Source organism: Haemorhous mexicanus, chromosome 2 (assembly GCF_027477595.1).
Source record: "Haemorhous mexicanus isolate bHaeMex1 chromosome 2, bHaeMex1.pri, whole genome shotgun sequence".
In the NCBI taxonomy this organism is placed as follows: domain Eukaryota; kingdom Metazoa; phylum Chordata; class Aves; order Passeriformes; family Fringillidae; genus Haemorhous; species Haemorhous mexicanus.
Genome location: NC_082342.1, coordinates 34,653,157 through 34,665,684, shown reverse-complemented (window position 1 = coordinate 34,665,684; position 12,528 = coordinate 34,653,157).

Sequence of the window (12,528 nt, the reverse complement as noted above, 5' to 3'; positions counted from 1 at the left end):
TCCTACAGAGGCTCTTTATTCACCAGAATACCTCTCCTCACTGCTGTGCCACAGAAACTGGAGCAGTGTGGGAGCAGCAGATCCAAGAGAGCAGCTGGAGTATTTATCTCACCTAGCACTGGAGCAGACAATAACATCATTGTTCATACCCTGTACCAAATTCCTGAGGCTGTGTATCTCTGTGTCCCGACAAAGAGCAAGCTAAGGAGCAGAGAGCACTGCTATGATTTGCCCTAGGTTATCCTTGGAATAGGATCCAAAGGACAGATGGGACCCTAGAGGGCTCAATCCTGCCTCTGCAGTCCTATTATATGAGTGCCCTTATTTTTCTCCTGGCATGGGGCTGCTGAAGATCTGTAATTTCACACATCACCACTATATTTTTTACACTGCTCCTCCGCTAGCAGCAGATTTTCTGGGGACACTTAGACAGAGTCACACGTGTCAGCCAGAGACAGCTGGCACTTGCAGTGAGGTCTGCCTGAATGACCTGAGCGTGCTGCCTCCTGGAAATGGGAAAACCCATTCCTTGGAAAGGATGACCCAGCTTGGAAACCAGCCTCCCTTCTCCATGCATCCAGAGGCAGAGCCTCAGCACTAAGCCTCCTATCAGCCTGCTTTCTGCGAGGGGATGTGCTATGCCTTATGCGGAAAACAAATAAACACACTTAGTACAATAAGGGGAGGGCCTCAGTGGAGGAAAATAAACCTTTAGCTGGCTGGCAGCCTGTCAGCAATGCCATCCGGTTTAGATTACAGCTCCCGGGGGTGACATTAGACCCTTCCCTGCAGAGACAGAAGTATGAGACAGAAGAGTCATGCTGGACCCTGCTCTGATGATTTACTACACCTCTGCAGCAGCAGGCACAGCTGAGATCAAGGTCCTGCTGTGACACGCTTTGTGCATCTTCAAAGTAAGGGGTAAATGTTTATCCTAAAGAATTGATGTGACACAGGCAATAAGTTCATGCTGCTGCTGAAGCCTGAGCTCCCATTAAGTGCTATTGCAGTAGCATGGACCTTACTGTTGGAGAAAGAAGGGAAATTCCACCTGCAGGAAGCACCCTCACAGCAGGTAAAACACCCAATTTAATGAAAGCTTGGTTTTCTTTGTTCCAGAATGTTTTTCAGTCCCAAAGAAAAAGCATCAGACACTAAGAGGGTGGAAGAAGTGTTCTTAAATCAATTATTTTGCAGCTAGCACTGAAAAAAGTTATTCAGTGACAAAAGGTCAGGTACAACTCAACTAACCCAGTGGTTACCTCTCAGCAAGACATCCAGGCCTTTGCTAGATGATCATCCCTTTCAAATGAAATATCCTAGCCTAGCCTAGCTTATTCTACATTCAATGGAAAAAAAAAAAGAGGCACTTCTGTGGTCACCAAAGCAGGTAATTCAACTAGGTCAGATGATGCTGACCTAAAGGAGTGTGTGAAGAGGACAGTTCGGAGCTACAAAACTACAGTACATGGGTCTAAGGCCAGCTAAGGTGGATATGGAAAAATCAGTGGTTAGCAGAGGCTGTCTATGGACTCAGGCCAGCAGTTACTCCCTGCAGCTCTAAAACTTGCTTTTCTGAAATAAGAAAGATGATACCCTGCAGAATGACTGTTGATGCACTGTGTGGGCCAAATGTTATCTGTGGGCCATACCTCTGACTACTGACATAAACCAAGCTGTTTGTGCATGTGTTTGTTGTTTTTTTTTTCTTATGGAAACAGACACAATTACTTATCTAGGTTTACAGAGCTGAGTCCTTTACTCCCTTCCTGCTCATCTTTGAAGAAAAATATCCTTAGTACGGATGACACCAGGGCAAACACAGGGTGTTCCCCCAGCTCCAAATTTCAGTGTGATTTAGAGAGCAGACTGAAATCCAAATGTACTGATGCAGCTGATTATGCCAGTTAGGACTTGCAGCAGCCATCCCACCTTCAGGCAGTAGAATGCCTGTGCTCTACTAAAAACACCTATCATCACCTCTAGATATCACCTGTCTGATTGAGCGCAGCTCTCAATTACACAGGTGTACCCTGCTCAGTTTAATGGAACTCCTCCTGGATTCACAGCTGTGTGACCCTAGGGAGAACCAGGACTCATCGCTATTCTTTGCACTCATCTTTAGTTGTGCATTTGCCACTATCATCAGGAAGAAGAAGAAGAGGAAGAAAAAGCTTGCATTTCTGCTTGATAACAAATGATAACATAGAGGAGAAGCGCACATGCTGGTAGCTGGTAACACTAATAATATTCCTGTTTCAAAGAAGATTCCATTCACAATTTCTTGTAGCACATCAGGCACCAGCTGTCAGCCAAGGTAATGAGCTACACACAAAGGCTACCTGAAGCAAGGGGAGAGATACAAGAGGAGTTGTTAAATAATTCAATAATTGATGCACTGCTTACTCACTCTGTAATTCTGATACTGACAGGGGTGAAAAAAACCTTCCACAAGTGTGGCACTCATACCAACATTTTGCCATTTGGTGTTGAGGGACAGTCAAAGGCTCTGGGAGCAAAAATTATGGATTTAGTTGGATTTACCAGGGTGCAGCCTAGTGTGGTGTAATGAGGCTCAGCTCCCAGTGATGCTTGACCTCTTCCCTGGCTTTTGGCAAGAAGCTTGTTGTTGACTGTTTGGGACCTCTTGGCTCAGGAGAGGAGTTTAAGCATGCAGACAAACATGGAGATAGAAGATTTAATCCTGGACTCTGACGGCATTACAGCCACGGGCGAAGTGGAGAATCCGGCAATCCCTTGATGCTACAAGCAGATTAGGCTGTCCTCGGGTGTCACCCACCCAAAAGCCGTGCCAGAGCCCTGCCTATCCGGTCTCATACAAAAAGCTGATGGACGCTGCTTGGGATGTGATTGAAAAATCTGCTAAGATGCAGAAGTGGAACAGGAAATGAAGACTGAGCCTTTTAGCCCCATGGCCGGGTCCTGTCCTAAATGCGAATGGAAGAAATCCAAATGAAGACAACAGAGCAATCATAAGAAGTACAAATCTGGAAAACTGGATTGAGGGAAAATAAGAACAGGAGGAATCAGAAGGGGAGCACTTTAGGATGGGAGCACATAATTCAGTATTGTTTGACCATGACATAGTTCTTCACGTCCTAGGAGTAAGAGGTTGCCAGGTACCACTCTGGGAACTTTCAAATCCACCCTAAACCTGCCAGGAACAGTCAACCCCGTACCCCCAGAGAACCAAGGGTGCAGCTAAATCTTTCTTTAGTTTGTAATAGCAGGCATGATGGAAACTCCTTACCCATCCAGAATTAAATACTTTGGATATTTTTCTACGAATGAATGTTCTATATGTCAAGTTTTAGGAAGATGGTAATAAGGGAATGCCATCTCCATCACTAAGCATAGTTTGGGAGGGGTTCCAACAGATCCCTAAGGTTGGACAATACCACTCAGCTATCTGTTCCCACCCCTTTGATGGTACCAAGCCCTGCATTGCAGTAAATACACCTTAAGGATGAGATGCCACCAGAGGGACCAGCTCGAGGAGTGCACCGATGGGAACCTTGTGAGGTTCAAAAAGGCCAAGTGCAAGGTCCTGCACCCAGGTCAGAGTAACCCCCAGTGCCCACACAGGCCAGGGGATAAAGGGACTGAGAGCAACACTGAGAAGGACAGGATGGATGAGAAATTGGACATGACCCAAAAATGTGCATTGGCAGCCCACAATTCCAACTGCATCCTGGGCTGCATCCCCAGCAGTGTGGCCAGCAGGCCAAGGGAGGCGGTTCTTTCCCCCCACCACCGTTCTGGTAAAACCCCACCTGCTCTGGGGACCCCAACATAAGAAGGACATGGACCTGTTGGAGTGAGAACAGAGGAGGCCTGCCAATGCTCAGAAGACTGGAAAACCTCTGCTGTGGAGACAAACTGAAAGAGTTGGGATGTTCAGTCTGCAGAAGAGAAGGTTCCAGGAAGACCTTAGAGCCTCTACAGTACATAAAGAAGATCCAAGAGGAAGCTGGAAAGGGACTTTTGACAAGGGCATGTAGTGATTTACAAGGGGGAATGGCTTCAAGTTGTAGTAGGGTTGATTTAGGCTACAAGAAAGCTAAGGACAAGCTTTTTAGCAGAAAAAGGGGGTAATGGTTTTAAACTAAAAGAAGAGAGATTTAGATTAGATGTTAGGAAGAAGTTAATTTACAGTGAGGGTGGTGAAACACTGGTACAAGTTGCCCAGAAGGGTGGTGGATGCTCCACCCCTGGAAGCTTTCAAGCTCAGGTCAGACAGCGCTTTGTGCCAGTCGATCCAGGTGAAGATGTCTGTGCTTGTTGCAGGGGCTCTGGACTAGGTCAGCCTTAAAGAATCTGTGATTTTTTTTTGTTTAATTTGATCCCCAGTGGACCAGCTCCGGGCATTAATCCAGCAGCAACATTTTCATGTGTTTCTGCAAAGTGTTTTTCTGGTTTAGTCCCTGAACTAACTCCCCAGGCAAAAAGCAAAGTCCCAGCACAGAAGCAGGGAGAGCAGCAAGCACACAGAGCTGGCAGCATGGCAGGGGAGCGAAGCTGCTGCCTGTGAGGTACCTGCTGCGGCATCACTGAGCAGAGCTGATGGATGCTCTGCCACACTCAAGGATGAGCTTTATTCCCTGGATGAAGGCAGAGAACTGTTTGATTTGATTCATGAAAGCAGAATCCCAGCTGATGAGCATGAGAGCTGCAGAACTATGTAACAGAAGGAGGAAAACAGGTATGCCTACAAAACATTTTTCTGCCTCTGAGGCATACAGCCTTTTCAAGATCACAATGGCTCACAGGAAGGACAGTTTGAATTACATTGTACAGTACTGATTAAGGGGGAAATTAATAAAAAAGAAGATGAGACACAGAAATGTAAATTGGAAGGGATGTTTCTAATCCTGACTCTTGCAAACTGTTCAAAGAAGCCTAAAAACAACCACATGAATTTAATTGTTTTGGCTGAATTTATTCCTTTGGAAACAAAGAATATTTTTCCACCATCTGCGATAAAAATATCTTTTACTTTTCACATGCAACCTGTCAAATTGTGTTTCAGAGCTTGATCTTCCATGCTGGGGGAAGCTGCTTATTGCTTAATTTCTTTACTTCAGGCTCTCCTTTGCTCCTCCCTGCATTTTCACCACCTCACTGAGACCTAGTCTGCAATTAGTTCTTGTGTACTAAATAGATGTGGGACTATTGTAAACTGCACAGCAATTCCTGCATAAACAAAGATGCAGACTTTGTACAAAGAAGTGCTTAATCATACTGCAAATATATTATTTTCCTATATAGTAGTAGCCTATACTTGTGTAAATGCAATTTTCCAAGCAGAAATGTGTCTGTGCTAAGGGTCTGCCAAAGTCACACTGATCTGTCTAGACAAACACTACTACTTAAATATAATACCTAATCTTAGGAAATATTGAATGAAAGGGGAGTAATGCTACTTTTTCTTCATTTCCACACCAGATCTAAGTATATCTGTCCTTTTTGCACACCATCTATGCTTACCCACCGAGAGTTGTGATGATTACTGAGGAGACTGAGGGGCTCTGGAGGGAGGTTAGTTTGCAGCTCAGAGAGTAGCATCCTGAGATAGTTTTTGATATGACTGCTGAAAGGAGAAGCTGACTACTGCAGGGATGGGTTTGAAAAGCCATCCCTGAGAAAAATGGAGGCCAGGAGAAAGCATAACTGAAAACAAACCCTGCTTGCCATGCTTGTGATACAATTCAAAACATTTCAATACTGCTCTTTGTTCCTTAGGTGCCAGCAACAAAGGTGCAGAGATGCTGCAACACAAGTAGCATCCTTTCAAAAGGAGAAAAGACACTCCAAGATGTAAAAAACCCTGGGTTTAGATTAGGTATCAGGAAAAAATTATTGACAGTGAGGGTGGTGAGGCACTGGAAGAGGTTGCCCAGTGAAGGTGCGGCAGACCCAAACCCAAGAGTGTTGAAGGCCAGGTTAGGTGGGTCTTTGAGCAATCTGATCCTGTGGAAGGTGTCCCTGTCCATTGCCAGGGATTGTAATGAGAAGTTCTTTGGGGTTCCTTCCAAGCCAAACTATTCTATGATACTATGATTCTATGAAAGAAGTCTTGAAAACGTGAAGGACATAGTTCTTGTTTCATAATGAAATAGAAAACAAAAGAATCCTGTGAGTCCTTATCAAAACCCAGAAAAATAATCCGTATTTCATTGCTTGCTTTGTGGTTCTGAAGACTCCAGAGTTGCCTCGTACAAGATCACCTTGAAAAGGAAACTCAGAGCAGGTTGCTAATTGCAACCACTTTCTTGGATTCTTCAATCCCTCTGCCTACAGCATTGGAAAAACTTACCAAAGTGCTGGTGGTGGGCCCCTCTGAAGGAGGAGGTGGACGAGCAGCAGAGCTGCTCAGCACAATGCCAGCCCCATCTGCTGTAACTCCCTGGAATTACCAAATGCACCAGGAGACTTGTTTCTGATGATTTCTCCATGGGTTTTAATTAAACTTTGATGCTAATGGTATATGGAATTCCAGAAGGCTCTCAAATAATGGAGAGACCACAGAGGTCAACCTGGCTCATTAAGGGTCTGAAGGGACCAGTTGGCAAGTTCAGCTAGACAACCCCTAGGGGCTGCAAAGAGAGGTGGAGTGGAGTTTTTAGGCTAGCACAAGATGATAGAGATTGAGACAACCACCACTGTTCAAATCACACCTGCGGTTGCCAGACCCAGCCGAGACAGTCGATTTGTTGGATCAGGACACACACAGATGTGCACTGTGGATGCCTTCAAACTGTGAGCTTGGAACAGCTTTACACCTAACAGTTTAGAGCTTGCTGGGCACATGCTGAAGAGACCTGGCCTTCAGAAAGTGACCATCAACCAGACATCAGTCCTTTTTACACACATCAACGCAGAAACCTTCTTCAAAATCCAAGTCCCACCAAAAAATCCCCAGCCACTGCAAACAAATAGTTTGCAATAGTTACAGCTTAGAAAAGGAAGCTGGACCTATGTCTTACAGGAAATCTTTTAGGAATGGTGGCTGTTAAGATTGCCAGTGTGCTAAGACCTTCATACGGGCATTCTGAACCCTAGTAGCTATAAGACTGAAACCATAAAAGAAATAAGCTCGGCATTTTAGCTCAGCAAATAATTCCTCTAGTTTTGGTACTTCTTATATTCCTCATGGATATTTTATTACATGGACAGTCCATTCTGCATATGCTGCACAAGGCGGAAATGGTCTCCAAAACCCATTTTGAGAAGGGCTGTATTACAAATAAGTTTTGTTAAATGTTACTCCTGGAACCAAAATTTTGGTTTGGTTGGGGGGTTTTCAGGGAGCCTAGCATGGCATAGAGGCTTGTTCAGAAACTGGCAGCTAATAGGTACTCATGTGCATACCCAAATCACGTGAAGGGAAATTAATTCATGTGAGTAATACTCATCAATTTTATACTTGCTTTGAGAAACTCAGTAATTGCAATACAGCTTTAATTTTGAGACTGCCAAGAGTATTATCATATAGATATATTAATTAAGCCTATGTTTCAGGAATTAGCTGACAGTATCAGCATGGAAATATGGTTAATGCCCCCACTGCATTTTGCTGGAGGCAAATGTTGTTTCATTTCCAGCATCTATGTTATTGGAAAGACTTCCTGTTCGTCTCACACCTAATCTAGCAATTTTATGGGGTAAAGAGGCAGTAAAATGCCCTCACAAAACGATTTGTAGATCATGAAAATGCAGTGAGTGACCTTAAGAGTCATTTGCCAGCAATGGTGCTGACAATGAAACGCCTGGCTGGGTGGTAGGGGATGCACATAAATTGCTCACATTGCATTTGCACAGGCTGCACAAACGGCTTCTGAGTCATGGTGGGCAAATTGCTGTCCCACACAGGTGTTTTTCCTAACCTTAAAACCAAGCATCATTTGGTTCCTTCTTCAGCACACAGGATAAGCCAACCTCTTCTTCTCCTGGGCTCTGCTAAAGTGGCTCTGAGGAAAGGATGAAGGACATCTACTTCTTGGCAGAAGAGGTGGGAGGGAGCAATACTATCAGGATGCAAGTGGCATTGCCTCAGGCAGGACATGCAAATGGGTGTGCCAGGTTAAGGCACACCAAAGGACCATCTATGGTAGGTAGCATCATGCTTTCTCCAGTGGCCCATGAGGTTGCCTAGGGCAGAGTGGGACATGTTGAATGAGATACTTCTTTAAAATACTCTTCTGGTCCAAAGCTAAGGGGATATCAAACTCATTGGGGGGTAGGTTCAGAAAATGGCCATGGGGGTGGATGAGGAGTAAGGAAATTGTACAAGTGCTCGGAAGGGAGATGCACTCGGGACTGCTAACTAACTCTCATCAGGCTTGGGAAACAACCGAGCTGAAAAGTCAGAGGTGAAGGCCAGGAAATTAGCTGAAGGCTAGGAAAATATTTTGGGGAAATAACAGTGTATGCTTACTAGTCCCTTGGTGTCCAGCTACGGTAATTTTGGACACAGGATGCCAAGTGGGACAGACCTGGGTCTGAACAAATCTGAACATTTGACATACCTTCCCAAATTCAGCCCACTGTAACTCTCTTAAGAATTTTATAATTCTTTCTGTTCAGTAACAGAAGTTCTTATGATTTACAGCTGGTGAAGATTTTGCCTTTCACAAAAACTGCCTTAAGGAAGATTAAATCCTTGTAAACTTTTAGACTGACCTTCGCCCAGTGCAAGAAAGCAGCTGGTTTCCTCTGCCAAAGCCACCTCCCTTGTGCCACCTCCCAGACAGGGTGGATTTGTGAAGCAGAGAAGAAAAGGACTGATCCACCATCATATCACCTTCCCATGTTTGTAAAACTTATCTGTGTGGGTGTGGCCAACAGGGAAAGCACAATTCCCTTTCACTGCAACACTGATGCACAACCCCTGCCCAAGCTGGGCAGTACTGCTGACCACTAGAGCAGTATCTGTAAATATATCCAGGAGTAGCAAAATGGAAATGCTAAAGTATCAGAATACCAATTCCCAAGTCTCAGTCCACACTTAACTCATCTCATTCCCCCGTTGTTGAAAGCTCCAGTAGAAGTATCTGAAGTGGGAGCTGGCTCACTGGCCTATCTCAGGTTATTTCACTCCCACTACTGAATTTTCTTTGCTCTTCAACAGATTTTGAATTCTTTTTTCAGATGTCTCCTTTTGTGAATTCAAGCCAACATCTAAATTATCTGACTATTTTGGCTACATTTATGAACCAAGTCAAAATAGATTTACTCTTCAAAAATTCTCACTATAAATTTTCCTAAGGGATTACCAATTCACCAAAACCTGTAACACAACAGGAAAACAAAGGCTTTAGGGAAAACACTCGCATTTCACTGAAGTCTGACATGGAGAGTATAATTTTGATGTTCTTATTGGAATTCTGTCTCCAAATTCAGCTTTTAATTTCAATAGAACTCTTTTATTTATTGGCCAGGAAATGACATCCTGACAGATATTCTCTATACCCTTATCCCAACTTTCTCCCAAGACAGAAATGCCATATTTTAATTTGTGCTATTTGAAAAGGTCTGTTATTGCTTTTTTTTCCCTTGGGCCCCAGGAGATGTTCTCAGTCTCTTGAACCTGATTGCAAAAGCCAGAGCTAAGTGGGTTTCTTTAGGAAAATTGCTGTCAAGTCTTCTCTGTGCTAGCAAATGATGCTGTGTCTTGAAAAGGGAATGAATTTTACACCATAAGAGCCAAATCTTTCAGTGGTGTACATCAGAGTCATTCCACAGAAGTGTCTGTAACCCCAAATCCATGAAATGTTGAGGGTACCCTTTTTAATGCCTTGCTGTCAAATGTTTTCCAATCTTGCAAGAGGAATTTGATGAAGAGGAAGGTTGCATCAAACAAGGACAGACACCAGCCTGCTACACAGCCTTTTGTACCAGGAGAAGACAGCAAGCATGGTCCCACTGAGGATGTCACATCACAAACACTCCTGACAGCAGGCATGTCTCCTTAAATGTCTACCTTTTACTCAACCCCCTCCAATTGTCAGTCCCTATACTCTCAGTCCCCTGAGAACCGAACTGAGTAAAAAGAACAGGAAAAAAAATCGTAACTTACACAAAAGATTTTTTTAAAGTACATGTGAATTATATTATTTTTGTGAAATAATGGACAAGGTTGTCCAGATAACAGCTGTCACACACATCTGGGACAGAGTGGAGAGCCGACAGTGGCAGGTGGGTATGAGGGCAGGGCGATGGGATGGGATGGGATGGGATGGGATGGGATGGGATGGGATGGGATGGGATGGGATGGGATGGGATGGGATGGGATGGGATGGGATGGGATGGGATGGGATGGCATGGGATGGGATGGGATGGGATGGGATGGGATGGGATGGGAGGTGCTTTGCTCTGCTGCTTTCACAGCTGGGATAAAGATGCTTCCTCCCATTAGGAACAGTAATCAGAGGCTCCACAGCTGGATGACCAAGGGAAATCAACACTTGTGTTGATCCGTAGCAGCAGGACAAGATTTGACTGGATGAGAGTGAAGGATTTCTGATCTCCCTCCGCAAACCTCCCTCCTGAAAAAGGGATTGATAGATGGGCCAGCAGCCCCCAGCTCCACCAGCTGGTGCAGAAAACACATAAATACAGTCAGAATTCTTCAGGGTCAGGTTACAGAATAATTTAGGTTGGACAGGACCCTTAAGATCATCAACTCCAATTGTTAACCTTACACTCTAAACCACATCCCCAAGTGCCACATCTTTTAAATACCTCCAGGGATGATGACCCCATAACTGACCTGGGAAGCCTACTCCAGTGCTTATGGTGAGGAAATTTTTTCCTAATAACCAATCTCAACTCCCCTGGCACAACTTGAGACTATGATGAGTTGGAGGGTTTAAGAGAAAGGGACAGTTTGAGGAGCTGATTTCCGCTCTTCTTGCTCCAGATGACAGGTCTCAGCAAGTTAAATGCATCTTTAAGGGCTCTGACAGTCATGGAGAAGTTACCAGCAAGTAAGACAAGATGATATATGTGCTATTCTGCAAGAGCTCTCCCCGGGGAAATATGTGGTCCCAAGACTGCGTTAAGGTACAATTTGTTATTGAGCCCTTTGAAGTTTCCTATACCCTCAAATGAATATTCCATTGGCTGGGTATTCTGCTACTGCCTCTTAAAAAAGCAATACTAAACTCAGCTGCACATACAACAACTCTCACTCCAAGCCTTCTCTGTCTTGAATTCGAATAGATGAAGGTTTCGGTGCATACACTTCAGGGAAGATGGATCCTGGGGGTTTGCCTGAGGTATCAAGAAGCAGGAATGAGTGCATTTCAGGCAGGCTCCCTCAGAAGGTATCTCCATGCCAGGGCTGAGATTGCTTGCTCTACCTTTATTTGACATCCCACAATTTATATTCCACAGCCATAGCGCTGCAAGAACATCTCCCTAGCCTGCAGCTTCATTTTCTGCACACAGCAACCCCAGCACTTTAATTGTCCCATAAACGTGATGGAAAGGATTTGATGCAAAGAGCTGTTAAAATGCCAAATGTCTTGAGCACTGCAACTAATGAATGGCTCCCAACGATTCATGTTTCAATCTATATGCAAATGTGCCCTTTGGTTGGCTTGTGCTGGACTTTTCACTGCTGCATTACAGCTATCCAGGGAAGCCTCAGACTCATAGATCAGACAGATACAAGGCATAAATGGGAGAAGACTTAAATTATTCAGTGTTTATGAGAAAGAGAATCCAAACAACACAGTTACACTTTGCTTTTTATAATAACATGATTACAGATGAGCCCCAAGCAGACCTACAAAATCATTGTTTTTCTCCCCTACCCCTTCCTCCTTGCTAGCAAAATACACAGCACAATAAATCACTTGGCAAAGCTGAATGTGTGCTCAAAACAGTGTATGTCAGCCCCAGGTAAAGCCCGTGCTCACACAGCCCAAGTGGAAGATTTCTATGAAAGATTTCAAAACCTGGCAATTCTGGTCTTAACAAGAAGAAATTAAGCTGGAATAGTGAAGAAAGGGCTGCTGCCATCACAGGTGGACTGCAGAGTTTGTTTTACAAGGCAGAGGGTTTTGTAGGATTTTGGTCAATTCCAAAGGTATGGAAGTAAACTGTAACTCTGTATCCAAACACTGAGAAATGGCAAGAAGGAGAAAGGACAATTTTATCCAAAGGCTATTCCTGACATGAGAGCAGCAAGCCACAAATATCCTCAAAAACCAGAAACATGAAGATATTAAGGACCATCTTGTTCATGTAGGCCTTGTGGGGTTTAAAGCTGAAGCTGTACTGCAGACTTTATATTCAAAGAAATGCCACAAGTGTCACAGGAATTGCAGAGTGGATAGGAGCAAGGAAACTGTGAAACTTTGGCATTGCCTCCAGGAGTCACCTCCCCAGCAGCTCTGACATACCAGGAGAGCAGAGCTGAAGTCTCTGACCAAGCCTTGGCTCCTGCAAAGTTTCAAAACAGTTGGAACAACTTCCTTGTTTTGCTATTGAACTAAAAAG